We start from the raw sequence: 16,284 nt of genomic DNA on the forward strand, positions 1-16,284 counted from the left end.
ATTTTATTACTGGTAAATAATCAGCACAATATTTTAAGATTATGTTGCAGATAAGATCGTCAGGAGGAAGAAGAATGAAAAGAGAGGAAGGTGGGAAAAAGGAAGTAGTTTCAATAAAAACAAAAACAAAAAGTAACACCAATAGTACCATAGATTAAGGTGAAGGGATAAAGCGTAGATAGTCTAACAGCATGAAATTCTAAAATGCTATACACCACGATACTACACAAAAAATAAAAAATAAAACAATTTGAGGATTTTTGTAGAAGTTAAGACTCAAAATATCTTAGAATTGTAACATGGAAAGGGCACCGAAATTTGTAAAACTTTTTAAGAAGGCGCAAAACAATGTAGGTACTAGACATATATTAGATGATTATAAGTAAAACTTTTTGTAAGAACCATTGTAAAAAACTCCAGCAAGGATGAGATGCAATGACCCACAAGTTGCAACGAGAGAGGTATCAAGAAAGAAAAGGATGTAATTAGCAAGACACGATTCCTACAAGGCAAAAGCGTGGAGAGAAATGAAAGGACAGTGGGACCAACAGAAGGCCCTTGTATCGGAAGTGGGCTGGGACAGAACAGGGAACCACACAGTGGCGGAACCCTGCAGAGACACGACAGGACACCGAACGCCAGAAGGGACCGGTGCAGGGACTGACGAGCAAACACCGGACTTTCACCGCTCGTCGTAAACCCCGGGACGGCCCGACTCAGTGGAGTGAGCAAAAAACGGCCCGACGTGAAGACCGCTTGGACACGCCACCACTGGCAAAAAAATGTGTGCAAAAGTCAGATTACTGCTATTAAACATCACGCCGATGCACGAAACTGAAGAAAACTTCCACAAAGTAAAAATGACATGCATAAATAATTTATCAAACTGTTACTAAGAGAACTTCAAAGCGACTCGTCATTAATAAATATTTCCATATCCTGCCCAGAGAAGAACCAAGAAGCAAGTAAGAAGCAGACAAAAAGCACGAAGAACAGAAGTAGAAGATTCGCGAGATTGAGACTAAGAAAGAAGATGGGTGAAGAATAGACGACATACCTTCCCAAGTCCCTATCCTATTGTAAACTAGTCGACTAGAACAACAGACACCGCACAGAATGTTAGAACACCACTTGACTGGTAGCAGCAGCATGATGATCGACAGGAGTCCGTCCTATTACTCGTTGGTCCCGAACTGTTTGCCGGCCTGCTGTATGGTCTCCGACGATGTAGTGCATTGGGACAGCCCTTACGTGGACCTGTCCCCAAGGGAAGGGATGGTTTCGTTCGCCCTCTCTATGACGCCTCTTGAGGTGCTTTTGTGTCGATTCCGAGCAGCGCTCCGCCCGAAATATTTTCCTTGGCCATGTTTAAGAAAACTGCGTGATTTGAGTGATGGGGATTGTAGTTCTTACAGCCGTTGGACGGACGTCAAGAGAAGGGGTGAGATGTGAGTACAGGTAGGCGTGACGAACTGCCTATGGTGTGACATGGCCAGTGTGGCTTTAGGCATAACAGCGTTGGAATGTGGTGCAAACCTGATGTCATTAAGCAGCGTAAATTTCACACGAGCTTCTGGGCTCAGACCATTCTGGCACGTCGACACCTTTTAATTTACCTCGCGCTGTTCAGCAGCAGTGGTAGAGGGCAATAGTGATAAAATCACTTAACCATTTGAATCTATCCCAAAAATATACGCCATTAAACCGAGGAATCTCACAACAGATGGGTAAAATCCCGCCGAAGGCACCAGTACAACAGGGAAGCTACCTTGACTACGAAGGGCTTTGAACATATTTCTTTCTGAAAGCAGGATGGCTTTATTCAGGATTCCAATGCACCTTATCATTCCCCAGCCAACGGCCTTGCCACAGCGGTAACACCGGTTCCCGTCAGATCACCGAAGTTAAGTGCTGTCGGGCTGGGCTAGCACTTGGATGGGTGACCATAAGGTCTGCCGAGCACTGTTGGCAAGCGGGGTGCACTCAGCCCTTCAAATCAAATGGCGCTAAGCACTATTGCACTTAACATCTGAGGTCCTCAGTCCCCTAGACTTAGAACTACTCCAACCTAACTAACCTAAGGAAATCACACACATCCATGCCTGAGGCAGGATTCGAACCTGCGACCGTAGCAGCAGCCTGGTTCCGGACTGAAGCGTCTAGAAACGCTCGGCCACAGCGGCCGGCGCACTCAGCCCTTGTGAGGCAAATGGAGGAGCTACTTGATTGGGAAATATCGGCTCCAGTCTCGGAAACTGACATATAACTGGGAGAGTGGTGTGCTGACTACATGCCCCTCTGTATCCGAATCCAGTGACCGCGGTCGGTCGGTACCTTTGGGCCTTCATGGCCTGTTCGGGAGGAGTTTAGAGGTTTTTTTTTGTCATGCCCCACATCTTTGGCTACAAAACCCTATGTTTAACATAATCTCCGTCAAATGCGGCGGCCTGTATGCCCGCATGGCATCACTCTACTGGTCGACGTCGGAGACAACGTCTTGCTGCTCCCCATCATCCACATACTGCTTCATTGGGCCAAATGGATGGACATAAGGAAGGTGCGAGATCGTGATTGTAGGGTGGATGAGGCAGAACAGTCCAATGATGTTTCGTGAGCGCCACTCTGGTGCACCCACTTGCGTGAGGCCTAGCGTTGTCATGAAAAAGGAGAATTTCATTTACATTTTTCTGTCATAGAATACTGTAAAGTCGTTTCTTCAATTTCCCCTCAGTGTAGCCCTCTTCAGAGTTGATTGTTGCATGATGAATGTCGACATCAAACAGGATAACATCTTCAGAGTTCCAGAAGACAGCCGCCATGACTGTATCTGCTGAAGGTGCGGCTTTGAACTTTTTGGAAGTGATGAACCCTATTCTGACGTTGAACAAAAATTGTCACGTTGAGCCTCGTAACACAAAAGCAACTCCGCCCACATGGCGTTTCATTGTTGTCTTCTATTGGGTGGCCAGGAACCCAGCGAGCACACAACTGGTGTACGAGTGTGTCAGCAGTACCAACAGAAGCGTCCAGTTGAGCAGCGTGGTATTTGATTGTAACCCGTCGATCCGCAAGTTCCAAAACTGCATGATTCACAGCTATGTGCGGCCGGCTGGCAAGCCGGATACCAGACATGTCTGCAAGATCTTGTTGCGATGATGACAGATGCCTTGCCCAACGACTCGGCCTTCCTTTTCTCACTGCCAAGTAAGTCTCCGTAGACATTCTGCAGGCAACTGTGAATATCCGATGCTCTGATTTTCTGCCAAAAGAAACTTAATGACAGCTCTCTGCTTAGAACGCACCTCCATTATAAAAACCAATTTGAAGGCTGCGTATAGCACTGCCACCAGTCGGAACTTCATGAAACTATACAGTCTGGAGCTGGAATATTCCACGATGCCCCACAACAGATACCGCACTTTTTCAACAAAAACTTGCAGAGAATAAAACGTGTGCACTATTTATTGAATGCCCCTCGTATTTCAAATTGCGGAGCTTCCCTTGCTACGTTCACATCATATCAAGCAATTAAAATCTGCAAGCGTTTTAAAAATAATGTGGCGGTACACACAGGAATGTTCCATTGAAAAAAGTTATGCAAATCGTTTATTGGAATTGCTATGCAGAAATGTGTTGATTGTTATACACAGGGTGGACATAAAAAAGCCGACGAACTGTAGGGACGGTTTCCTGACTGGAAATGGAAGAGAAAAGATCCTACGAACATGTGTCCGGAAATGCATCGTTACCACAGTAGACTGTGCTAACGAATGAAAGTCCATATGACCATGTGCCGTGTGTTCCTTGTGTGGAGCGTGTTATGTGATTGACGCAGCGTACTGTAAGTACCAGAATGGTCCGGCATTCATGTCGCGAACAAGCTGAGATGGTATTCGTGTACGGTCAAGCAGATGGAAACTGTCGGGAGGCAGAACCCGGTCCTCCAAATCTGTTGTACACACAGTCCGCCGCCTCCTGTACGGTCGCCTGTCTGAGAGGACCCATGATCATACAAACGCCCAAAAAGGGCTTGAAATTTTGTATGCTGTGGTTGATGTCTGAGAGGGTATAGCAGGGCTGCCCCTTGACCGCTTCCATCTTCTTGGCAGGACATAAATACCATCTCGGGTTGTTCCCGACATGAATGCCGGACCATTCTGCTGCCTACAGTAACTGCGTCAACCACACAGCCTACAACACGCGAGGAACACACGGTACGTCGTCACAGAAACTGTGATTCGTCAGCGCTATCTACCGTGGCAGCGACGCATTTCAAGACAGGTTCATAGGACCTTCTCTCCTCCTCGATTTCCCGTCAGAAATCCGTTCTTGCAGTTTGTCGATTTTATTAATGTTCACCCCACATACACTTACACAAGAATTTGCACTCTATCAGAAGCCGATCTCCACTTTGTGAAGCTGAATATATAAACAGCAAGGTGTGTAAACTGCATATCAATAGTAATAATTTTGTGTATCTTTTACGCTTAGCTATGAAAGTCGCCCACTTGCACAAAGTAAACAATTGTGTCACACTAAGATTCTATTCGATGAATTCGTAAATGAGGCGTTGCACAATGTGCTGCGGTGTGTTGTGAAAAGCTTGTTCCCTGAGCACGTGTAACAGCAGCAGCCGCCAGATCAGCAGGCGAGTGCCCCGTCGCCCGAGCTCTCTCGCAAACACTGTACTTATCGGCGGCTCTCACAACGGGTAAACAAGTGTCCGAGGTCCTCCTCGCTAGAGAGCAGGCTCCGCTGCTTCTTACGCACTCTTCGACGCACTTCCGGGAACGTCACTTCACCAAACAGCCGCCCACTATAAAAAGAACGACTGACCAAATTGGCTTAAGGCCGCGTTGTTTTAACAAGCTATCCCGTTTCGGCAGCAACTTGTATCTTTGCATATTCGGCTCTTCAAAACTTACCGGCTGCAGGCATAATTAAAGTTATGCTAACTCCTGCACTTTACGGAGTATAAGACGCATCTGTATTCTCGGTAACGCACTTATCTCCAGTCCTTACACGACGCCAAAACTTTGGGATCATGTTTCACAACGACAAAACTGTGGTTAAAATAGGGATTTTTTTGAATATTTTATCATATTATTATCCAGAAGACTAAGCGCCTCCATTGTGTATTTCTACATATACATACACACTCCGTAAGTCAATACTGGTCATTCCGTTTTCTTCCACAAGCAAACAAAGTGAGGGGGAAATGACTGGCTAAATGCCTCCGTACAAACGCTAATCTCTCTAATCTTAGCTTCGCGGTCGTTACGTGAAATGTACGTTGCCGGCAGTAGAATCGCTCAGCAGTCAGCCTTGAACGCTGTTTCTCTAAATTTTCCCTATGGCGTTCCTTGAAAAGAACGTCCTCTTCCCTCCAGTGATTCCCATTTGAGTTCCCGATGCATCTCTGTAATACTTGCGTGTTGTTCTAACGTGCTGGTAACAAATTAATCAGCCTGCTTCTTCCTCGTTCGAATAGAGAGGCTCCGATGAGTATCCACAACAGCACTTATGTGGCTTTATTATAACGACCAATCTGAGCAGTATTAGTTTACATTACATTGTGTGCATTGAGTGGGGTTTTTTGTGTATCATAGCATATTATCTCCTAATGGGACGGAAAGAAGACATCAGAAATCAAAAAGGGCTGTAACTGTAACAGTACATCAGGAAGGCTATTCTAGTTCTTGAAGAATATAAATACCAACTGCCGTAATTTTGTTATTCTATTTGACAACCAGTTTCGATGCCCATATGTGACTTGTGGGAATTCAATTATGGGCTGAATAAACATCTGGCATCAACATACACTGAGGAGACCAAACTCATGCGACTGCTCAGAATATCGCGTCGAACTTCGATTTGCCTGGCAAGTGCAGCAACTCGAGGTGGCATGGACTCACAAGTGGCAGGAAGTCTCCTACAGAAACACTGAGCAATGTTATGTTGATGCAGCCTGCCCCTATGTGATCTGCCTGATTGCCTGACGAAATGACTCACAAGTTCGTGGCGCCCTCCATCGGTCATGCTGGAATTAAATATTATGTTGACCCATCTTAGCCTTGACGACAGCTTCTACTCTCGCAGGCATACGTTCAAGCAGGTTTCTTGAGGAATGGCAGCCCATTCTTCAGGAAGTGCTGCACCGAGGAAAGGTATTGATATCGGTCGGTGAGGCCTGGCACGAAGTCGGCGTTCCAAAACATTCCAAGACGTGTTATATAGGATTCAGGTCAGGACTCTGTGCCGGGCAGTCCATTACAGGGATGTTATTGTCGTGTAACCACACCGCCACAGGATGTGAATTATGAACAGGTGCTCGATCGTGTAGAAAGATGCAGTCACCATCCCCTAATTGCTCTTCAACAGTGGGAAGCAAGTAGATGCTAAGAACATCAATGTAGGCCAGTGCTGTGATAGTGCCAAGCACTGTTACCACAACACACACTGGCAGATGAGGTTCACCGGACATTCGCCATACCCACACCCTGCCTTCGGATCGCCACATTATGTACCGTTACAACGTTTTTTCACTGTTCAGTCGTCCAATGTTTAGGCTCCTACACAAAGCGAGGCATCATTTGCCATATACCGCCTTGGTGTGGGCCTTATGAGCAGCCGGTCGACCATGAAATCCAATTTTTCTCACCTCCTGCCGAACTGTCGTAGTACTTGCAGTGGATCCTGATGCACTTTGGAATTCCTGTGTGATGTCTGGACAGATGTCTGTCTATTATATATTACGACCGTCTTCAACCGTCGGCGATCACTGTCAGTCAACAGACGACATCGGCCTGTACGCTTTTGTGCTGTACGTGTCCCTTCACGTTTCCACTTTACTATCACATCCTAAACAGTGGACCTATGGATGTGTGACACAAGTGTCACTTAGTGGCCTGACCACATTCGAAGTCCGTGAGTTCTGCGGAGGGCCTCATTCTGCTTTCTCATGATGTCTAAGGACTACTGAGGTCGCTGACATGGAGTACCTGGCAGTAGGTGGCAGCATAATGCTTTTGAGAGTGTCCGGATACTTTCCATCACATAGTGTACCTCTCCTGTGCCAACCTCTTCATCTCAGAATAGAGCTTGCAAATTGCGTCCTCGGCTATTTGCTCGATGTATTGCAATCTCCGTCTTCCTCTACAAGTTTTGCCCGCTACAGCTCCCTCTCGAACCACGGATGTCATTTCCTGATGTCTAAGCCGATGTCCTACCATCCTGTCTCTTCTTCTTGTCATTTAGCCTCTACAACCGTCCATATTTGCAAAAAGTCTTGCCAGAACAGGATTTTGTGCATGAACTGACCTTTGTAGTGTCCCATAAATGTTCGAAGGGATTCATGCCGGGCGATATTGGTGGCCAAATCTTTCGCTCGGATCGCTCTTCAAACCAATCGTGAGCAACTGTGGACTGGTGACGTAGCACATTGTAATCCACAATAATTATATCGTTGTTTGGGAACGAGACGTCCATGAACGGCTGCAAATGGTCTTCGCGTAGCCGAACATAAACACTCCCAGTCAATGATCGGTTCCGTGGGACCAAAGAACCTAGTCCATTCCATGTAGACGGCCGAAGTGGCCGTGCGGTTCTAGGCGCTGCAGTCTGGAACCGCGAGACCGCAACGGTCGCAGGTTCGAATCCTGCCTCGGGAATGGATGTGTGTCATGTCCTTAGGTTAGATGGCTCTGAGCACTATGGGACTTAACATCGGAGGTCATCAGTCCCCTAGAACTTAGATATACTTAAACCTAACTAACCTAAGGACATCACACACATTCATGCCCGAGGCAAGATTCGAACCTGCGACCGTAGCAGTCGCGCGGTTCCGGACTGAAGCGCCTAGAACCGCTCGGCCACCGCGGCCGGCCTGTCCTTAGGTTAGTTAGGTTTAACTAGTTCTAAGTTCTAGGGGACTAATGACCTCAGAAGTTGAGTCCCATAGTGCTCAGAGCCATTTGAACCATTTGAGCCATTCCATGTAAACGCAGCCCTCACAGTTATGGAGCGGCCACTAGCTTGTACAGTGCCTTGTTGACAACTTGGGTTCATTGCTTCATAGGGTGAGCTCCACATTCAATTCCTACCGTCAGTCCTTACGAACCAAAACTGAGACTCATCTGACCGGGAGAAGTTTTCCTGTCGTCTAGGACCCGACCGATATGGTCGCCACCCTAGGAGAGGCGCTGCAGGCGATGTCGTACTGTTAGCAAAGGCACTTGCGTTGCTAGTCTGTTGTCATAGCCTATTAACTCAAAATTTCGCCGCACCGTCCCACATTGACGTCCGCGGTTATTTCACGCGGTGTTCTTATCTGTTAGCCCTGATATCTCTACGCAAAAGCCGCTGCTCTCGGTCGTTATGTGATGGGCGTCGGCCACTGCATTGTCCGCGAAGAGAGATAATAACTGGAATCTGGTGTTCTCGCAATGCTCGTGACACTGTGACACTGGAACAATGGAATGTCTTATGCGGCTATCTCCAATCACCATTCAGCGTCCAAAATCTGTCGTCCTGTTGTGCGGTCATTATGACGTCGATAATCTTTTCATATGAATCACGTAAGAACAAATGACATCTCCACCAATGAACTGTATTTTCATACCTATGCATACCCTGTCTAAGCGATACTACCACCATTTGTATCCGCACATTGTAATACACACGTTCATAAGGCTGCGCATTGTGAAACATAGCCCGTCCTGCCGTCCACGAGCTCCGCTCAGTCCCGCTAGGCCACTACGTTAGTGCATCGATAGAGCTTGCCGCGTTCCTGGCACTGCTCCGAGCCTTGCTGGACAGCGCGAAACGAGAGTGGTGACTGTCATTTGGACAGCTTCGAATAGAGAAGAGTCCCTGTAATGTAGTGCTGTGTCCACGGTCGCATAATCTGCGGCGTGATAACGGCATTCAGTATGGGACATTAAGAGCTATGAGGGTTGTCGAGGTTCTCAGCTAGGGCTGCGCTTGGAGGCGGTTAGCGAGGGCGGAGTCTGGGGCTGGGCAGCACACAATCGATAAGAGGCAGTTTCAAGAATGGTCAGTTGCTGCACTAAGAGAACGAACAAATTCCAGGCAGAATGTCTCGAGAACCTGGTATACTGCAATATGGTAGGACGGACGTCACTGCCATTCTATGTACAAAACTCCATCATTCACCCTCATGTGGGACAGTGTATGACCAAATAAGTAATGGAAGTGGGACACCATAGTATTTATTAATGAGATTACTAGTTTCAAAAATATATTAGAGTCATCTTCAGATCATATTATAAACCAAGTAAGTACTTTCGGTCTGTGCCTTAGGACCCAAACAATATACTGCGGACCGAGTTTTCGTTGCAAATGCATAGTCTGAACGTGATGACGCAAGCGTAGGTTGGAAACTAGTCGTCTGAATAATAAATACTTTGAAAGTACGACGTGGTGTTCCATTTCCATTACTTCACTGTCATTCAGTGCTGAGCATGTCCACTCCGTGAACACAACAGCTTGGTGGAGACTTTCGTGTCTTTTCCTGGTTGAAGGACAGTTCTAGGACTGTGGTAGCAAGAAATAGGGCTTGTGCGTGTAGAAAGGTGCGCTATGTGAGTGCACCCCTGTGTTTTGTGGTTTGATACAGTGCACCAAAAGAAAAAGGTGTAATAAGCAACGACGGGATAACATTGTAAGGGCCCGAGCTTGGAATTTCAGGATTTTAAACATCGTAGAAAAGCTAGAAAATTTGAATAGGGGCATGCAAAGGCATAGTCTAAATATAGTAAGTGTCAGTGAAGTGAAATGGAAAGAAGACAACGATAGATAATGTCAACGAAAGCAGGGACCTATATAAAGGGAGTGGTAATCGTTATGAATAGGAAAGTAGGGCAGAGGGTGATCTGCTGTGAACAGATCAGTGATGAGGTTCTCCTCATCATATCCGCCACGAAACTTACGCCGACGAAGATAATTCAGCTACACACGCCAACGTCGCAACCAGCAGGAAGTACAAAAATATTCAGGAAACACTGCAATGCAGATACCTTAGGAATAAAGTAAACTGGAAGTTCAGGACAGCCAAGGCGAAATGGCTCTAAGATAGATGTGAATACATATAGAAAGAAATGATCGTTGGCAGAACTGACTCAGCAAACAGGAAAGTAAAAACAACATTCGTTTGAATTTAATGCAAGGTTGGTAACATTAAGAAGGCAATGGATTATCCCTGCTATCGCAGAATAAAGCGGATAGGTGGAAATGGTACACTAAGGCCTCTATGATGGGCACGGCTTGTCTCAATACGTCATACAAGAAGAATTTCTAATCGTTCTGCATGTCAAAGGGGATCCAGTATCGGGGTTAGAATTTGATAGAGCTATGGAAGGTCTGAAATCACGTAAGGCAGACGGGATATGTACGTAGTACGTTGCATCTGAATTTTTAAATCACTGGGGGTGCTGGAAACCGACCCATTATTCCAGTTGGTGTGTAGAATCTATGAGGCTGGGGACGTATCACAAGACCTTCGGAAAAATATCATCCACACAATTCAAATAAAACCTGTAACGTACTGTCATATCGCTGGTTTAGTTGTGTAGTATCTTTGCGGGCAAACGCGTCTAGAGAGTCGAGCGCGGGACACGGTACTATTATGTTGTGTGGTGTGTAGCTCTGCTTGTGAGAGGCATTGTTAGCAGTGAAGTTGAAGTGTTGCTACAAGTGTTATTACAGTAAACTGATAAAATATATAAATCATTCAGAGGAAAGTGCGTCAAGAAGTAATTTTAAAATGAGCAGCGATGCTGATAACGTATTTGTGTATCCTCTCGTTGCGTGTCGTACCGTACAGTATCAATCATCCGCGCCGTGTTTGATCTCCAGGAATGAACTAACGTGAATCGGTAAAATTATTTACCACAAAAGAGAGCATTTAAGTGCCAGTGTGTTGTAGCGAGCGTGAGGACGTGCGTTCGGTCATCGCGTTCCGCATTATCAACAATCAGCCGCACCGCGACGGTTACGCGCACGCTCGTACAAATGAGAACTGAGAACTGAAAAATTAACTTTACAAATAGTGTTATATCATTACTAGTGTCAAGGAGGACTGATACCAAATATCTGTGTATGCGCGAGGAGCGTAAGAACTTTCGTGCGATCATTCGGCTTCCGCATCATCAACAATCACCCTCGTCGTGTCGGTTACGCGTCCGAATGATATTGTGGACTTCTAATCAACCATTAATCGGGATAACACTTCTGAATTAGAATGTAAACAATGCCACCTGTGACTTTCTTTATCGTCTCAGAATATAGTTGTTCATACCAGACGTCGGACAGTGTTGTGTTTTAACGTTGAGTGGCTCCCCTAAACCCGCTTGCATATTTCGATAGATAATTTGAGGCAAGCCAACAGCAGTGTGGGTCAGGACAATACGATCGCCGCCGGATTATCAGGTACGTGGAGTGGACAGGGCGCACGGTCACGAAACGAGAAACCAGTGTAAGGTACCCCACCCGTTTGTACTCCCGGGCGTGTTAGAAACCTACGCACAATCAGCTTAGAAGCTCATGCATCAAAGCTGCTTACAGGGATAATATACAGAAGAGCTGAAAAGAAAATTCACGATCTTTTAGGCGATCAGTTAGGCTTCATGAAAGGTGAAGGCACAAGAGAGGCAGTTCTCACGTTGAGCTTGATAATGGACTCAAGGCTGAAGAAAATCGAAGACACTTCCGTAGGATTCTGCGACCTGGAGAAAGCATTCGACAACGTAAAACGATGCGAGGTGTACGAAATTCTTGGAAGATTAGGCGTAAGCTATAGAGATACCAGTGATGTACGATACGTACAGGAACCAAGAGGGAACAATAAGACTGGAGGACCAAAGTGAAGTGCTCGGGTTAAAACGGATATAATGCGGATGCAATCGTTAGCCTCTGCTGTTCAGTCTATGCGTCGAAGAAGCAGTAATGGAAATAAACGAAAGGTTCAAGAGTGGGATTGAAACTCAATGTGAAACGATATCGAAAATAAGGTTCACTGACAGCTTTGCTATCCTCAGTGAAGATGAACAATAATTGCAGGATCTGTTGGGTGGAATGATCAGTTAAATAAGTGTAGAATATGGATTGAGAGTAAACAGGAAAAACACATAGGTAATGAGATGATGTAGAAATGAGAATAGCGACGTACGTAACACCAAAACAAGTGATAATGGAGTACATATATGCTGATGATAAAAAGTACGAACTCATGATGGATAAAGAAGAAAGACATAAGACAGAGGCTAACAGGGCATTCTGGGCCAAGAGAAGTCTACTGATACAAGAAAAGGCCTTAATTTGGGGAAGAAATTCCGGAGAATTTATGTTTGGGGCACAGCATTGTATGGTAGTGAATCACAGTCAGTGGGAAAATTGGAGCGAAAGGAAATCGAAGCGTTTTACATGTGGTCCTATACAAGGAATTTTACAAATTAGACGGACTGATAAAGAATGAAGAGGTTCTTCACAGAATCGATGAAGACAGGGATATATGGGAAACAATGACAAGAAGAAGAGACCGGATGATAGGACTGCGTCATACTGGCTCTTGCCGATATCTGCTTCGCGTGCTACTGGCGTGACTTCACCGTTCTGGCGTGCCGCGAGGTGGCCCCACCGCGCGCAGTTGTGAGATTTGCAGTGATCTCTGAATCGAGTGTAAGACCGGATCACTGCGGGGAGAGGAAGAGGGGACTGGTGGGGTAAGAGGTCAGCATAGAGTGTTGATTTGTACGCGGGAACCGTTACGGTGGAAGGTTGATCACTGGGGAACTTAGAAAGCTCGGTGTTTGCAAAGGTGTGTTTCTGGTGCATTCCATTCATGGCATAACTGGCTCAGCCTACCACATTCCTAGAAGTTTGTGATGCATTAATTTGGACGGGTACGTCACCTGTAAGAGTCTACAATTCCCCGTGCATTTGCGAAGACACTCGGTCCCACGGTTGCTGATGCCGAGAGTTTATTAATGTTGCTGTGAATGTGTTTTTTACAATATAGCCTTGAGGTTTTCCATTCCTAATCGTTCCTTTATTAAGATCTTTGACACTCTAGCCAACTAATTTGTAAAAATTCCTCTAGAAGTAACGATTTGTGCCCTTCTCAGTGACCTCACTCTGTGTTTAAGGTTATCATAATGAGCTAAAGATTTCGGAGCACGTCACTCTTCATTAATATTCTCTCCTTCCGGGGTGTTAGTATCATACTAATTTCTGCTCATTTCTGTTTGATCCGAGTTATTAATTTAAATTACGTTCATGTTTTAATATGTATTGGTTTTTAGTTACGTTTTAGAGGCGTGGCCTGGCCTGGTCTTCATGGTGTTTATTGAGGCCGTTGTTAAGGAGAAACGGGTTAGCTGCTCACCATTGCTCTGTCTGACTCTGAGGTAGGGTCTTAGTTGGCTTTTCTTATGTGGCTGCATCCGTCTCGGGCTTTACGTTCATGCTGCAAAATTTTGGGGGCTGTTCCACCTTCCCCACTCTCCCTCAGGACAAGTAACTGTAACTATTTTCGATTAAATTAGCTGGTGTTGTAAATTGTGTAAGATTTGGGGTGTCTCTTTTAGAGCATTACTGAATGAATTCGTATAATACATAATTCTAAACTAGTGGGCAGTAACTTGATTCACTTTTCATTTTAAAAGTTTGTCATTTAATTGCACCTAATAATCCAACGACCGTAGATGTCATTTATCTTGTCCTTCCTTCGGTGAAGGGCTTTTGTGCCTGTAGCACTGTTTGATTTGGACCTGTCTTGCTTATGCGATTCCTTCGCTGCTCTGTTTACTACCTGGCGCCGCTTTTCGCCTGCTTCGCGTCTGCTCGGCGCCGCGCGACTCCGGGATGCTGTTTGTCGGGCTGCCCGAGGTCCGACACCGTCACTTACCTCTTCGGGTGGCTTTCACGCCGCTTCGTCACCGCCCCCCTCCCCCTCCCCACCGTAAGTTGAGTTCGCCTTTCCTCGTGCGACCTCTACCAGCTTGTTTCTCAGTGCTTCACATACAGAGGTTCTGTCTAGCCCCTCAATAGTTAGTCCCGGTGCAATCGTGATATTATCGACTTACTGCCCTTGACTCAAACCCTTGTTATTGAATTGTAGTTTTGCTGCTTTTCTTAGAATGGATCTTTGATAAACAGTGTGGTCCTGAAATTGTTTCGGGGCCCACTGCTAACTTAGTATTGCTTTAAATACAACTGTAATTCTTTTAACAATTAGATTTTGTTAAAACCGTAAGGTTTTCAGTGTTCAATATTTGTCCAGCACATTATGAGTCAATTCTGTAGTTGCTGTAATTGTTATTCAGCGCTACCTCAACTGAGAATTTTAAATTTTTGGTGCTCCCTTTTTTTTAAAAAATTGATTGAAATGTGAAGCACAATATTTTAACTTTTGATGTCATTAACTGATTTACAATTATTCGAATCCTTTGGGGCAAATTAGCCCTTATTCTGTTGTGATTATCTCTTTAGAAAATAAATAAATTAATTCAAATCGTGATAAATGATGAATGATGCCATTACTGGGGCCTAGCCTTCCACGAGGATTTCTAGTCTTTGTCCTATTCCTGGGGATGTGTTAAGAGATCAGGGAATAACTTTTCATATTACTATAGGGGACCGTAGAGAGTAAAAACTGTAGGGAGGGACAGGGATTTGAATACATCCAGCAAGTAATTCAGGACGTAGGGTGCAAGTTCTTCTCCGAAATGGTTAGGGCAGAGCCGCATTAAACCACTTAGAAGATTGCCGACTGTAAAAAAAGCTCACTGTGTTGTGTACGGGTAGTGCGTTGGGTGCAGGGGCTACCGGCCAAGGCTCACCACAGAAGTCCGTGGTTAGCGTGCGACAAGATGAGCTTGTTAATTGATGGCACACGTGGCGTGCGAGTGTGTGTGCTGTGAGGGACAGCAAATTAGTTTGTTTAATTACACACTGTAAAAAGCGATTAATTGTATTAAACGTAAGGTGACTGTGGTTAAAATACACTGTGCGTGTAACCCATTTGTTCACACAAATTGTACAAAGAATTCATCTTATTACTTTTAGTTTGCACATGATTAAGTGTTGCATGTATTATTGTACAACGTGTTTACTGAGGTATATGTCTAGGTAGTTTAGCAGAGCGTTTTGGGTAGCGACTTGGGGTAGCTATCTGGTGGTGGTGGTGGTAGTATTTGTATTAGTATTAGTAGTAGCACTAGCTGAGTCTAAGAATTGATTTCGCATCTTATAATTAATTGCAGAAGTCTCTCTCTCTCTCTCTCTCTATCTCTCTCTCTCTCTCTCTCTCTCTCTCTCTCTCTCTCTCTCTCTCTCTCTCTCTCTTCCTCTCCTTCTGCCTCCAGCCTCTCACATCTGTCTATTAATCCCAATCAAATAGTGTCATCTATGTATGATTTTACTGCTGTGGCCAATATGATTATTGTACTTCAAGTCTGCAACATTTCACCTGATTGTTATTAACAAGTATGAAGTTTAAACCATTTTAACATTTCACTTGATTGTATAAACGAGTACGGATGTTAAACTGTTTTAACTTGTCAAAATTGGATTTATATGCCACCTGAAGTACACACACGCATATTCGACACCTCAAAACAAACACCTCCAAATGCTTTAAACAATTATTCTGTAATAATTTTGTTACGATGTATATTCTTTGCACTTTGCGATTATGTCTTCTCTTCTGCTATACGAACCTTGCACCCAGCAGATTCCAGACGCCATATACGTTTAAAAATGTGACAGTACACATGTGATGTGTCACGACAGCAAAAGGAACCTGTGACCACTGGAGGTACTCTAGTTTACTTAATTTATGTTTACCATCAATTCAATTTTTGTCATAAGAAACCCCCCTACCACGTTCTGAAATAGTGTCTTGTTTCTCCACTAGGCAGTGCCACAAGTTCCTCCAAAAAAGCGTAACGCAACACACACACAAATGTCATACTAACTAATGTAAATCCACGTGATGATGGAGGTTTTAAACCTTTGAAACGCGTCGTGGAGATAAATAAAACGGTGACTGGTAACAGCAAACTTGTTCTTTCATTAAATGGGTATAAATTAAAATTCTATGAAACAGAATCGTACAAAAGAGAGTGACTCAAAGCATAAACTAAAATAACTTTGTATATTTCCAGGCTACTGCAGCTGAAAGACTCTTTCTTCAAGGCATGGTGCAGCTTGAGTTTCCTCGTCCACTGCCACTGTCGTTTTCTGTCTCCAACAATGGCGTCTACA

The 16,284-nt window shown here is 44.9% G+C and overlaps 1 pseudogene; it reads left to right on the forward strand.

Annotated features, from left to right (window-relative positions):
* The first annotated feature begins 1,853 nt into the window (after positions 1 to 1,853).
* On the forward strand, positions 1,854 to 1,971 carry LOC126475926 (5S ribosomal RNA; annotated as a pseudogene).
* Positions 1,972 to 16,284: the final 14,313 nt, after the last annotated feature.

Source organism: Schistocerca serialis, chromosome 4 (assembly GCF_023864345.2).
Source record: "Schistocerca serialis cubense isolate TAMUIC-IGC-003099 chromosome 4, iqSchSeri2.2, whole genome shotgun sequence".
NCBI lineage: Eukaryota > Metazoa > Arthropoda > Insecta > Orthoptera > Acrididae > Schistocerca > Schistocerca serialis.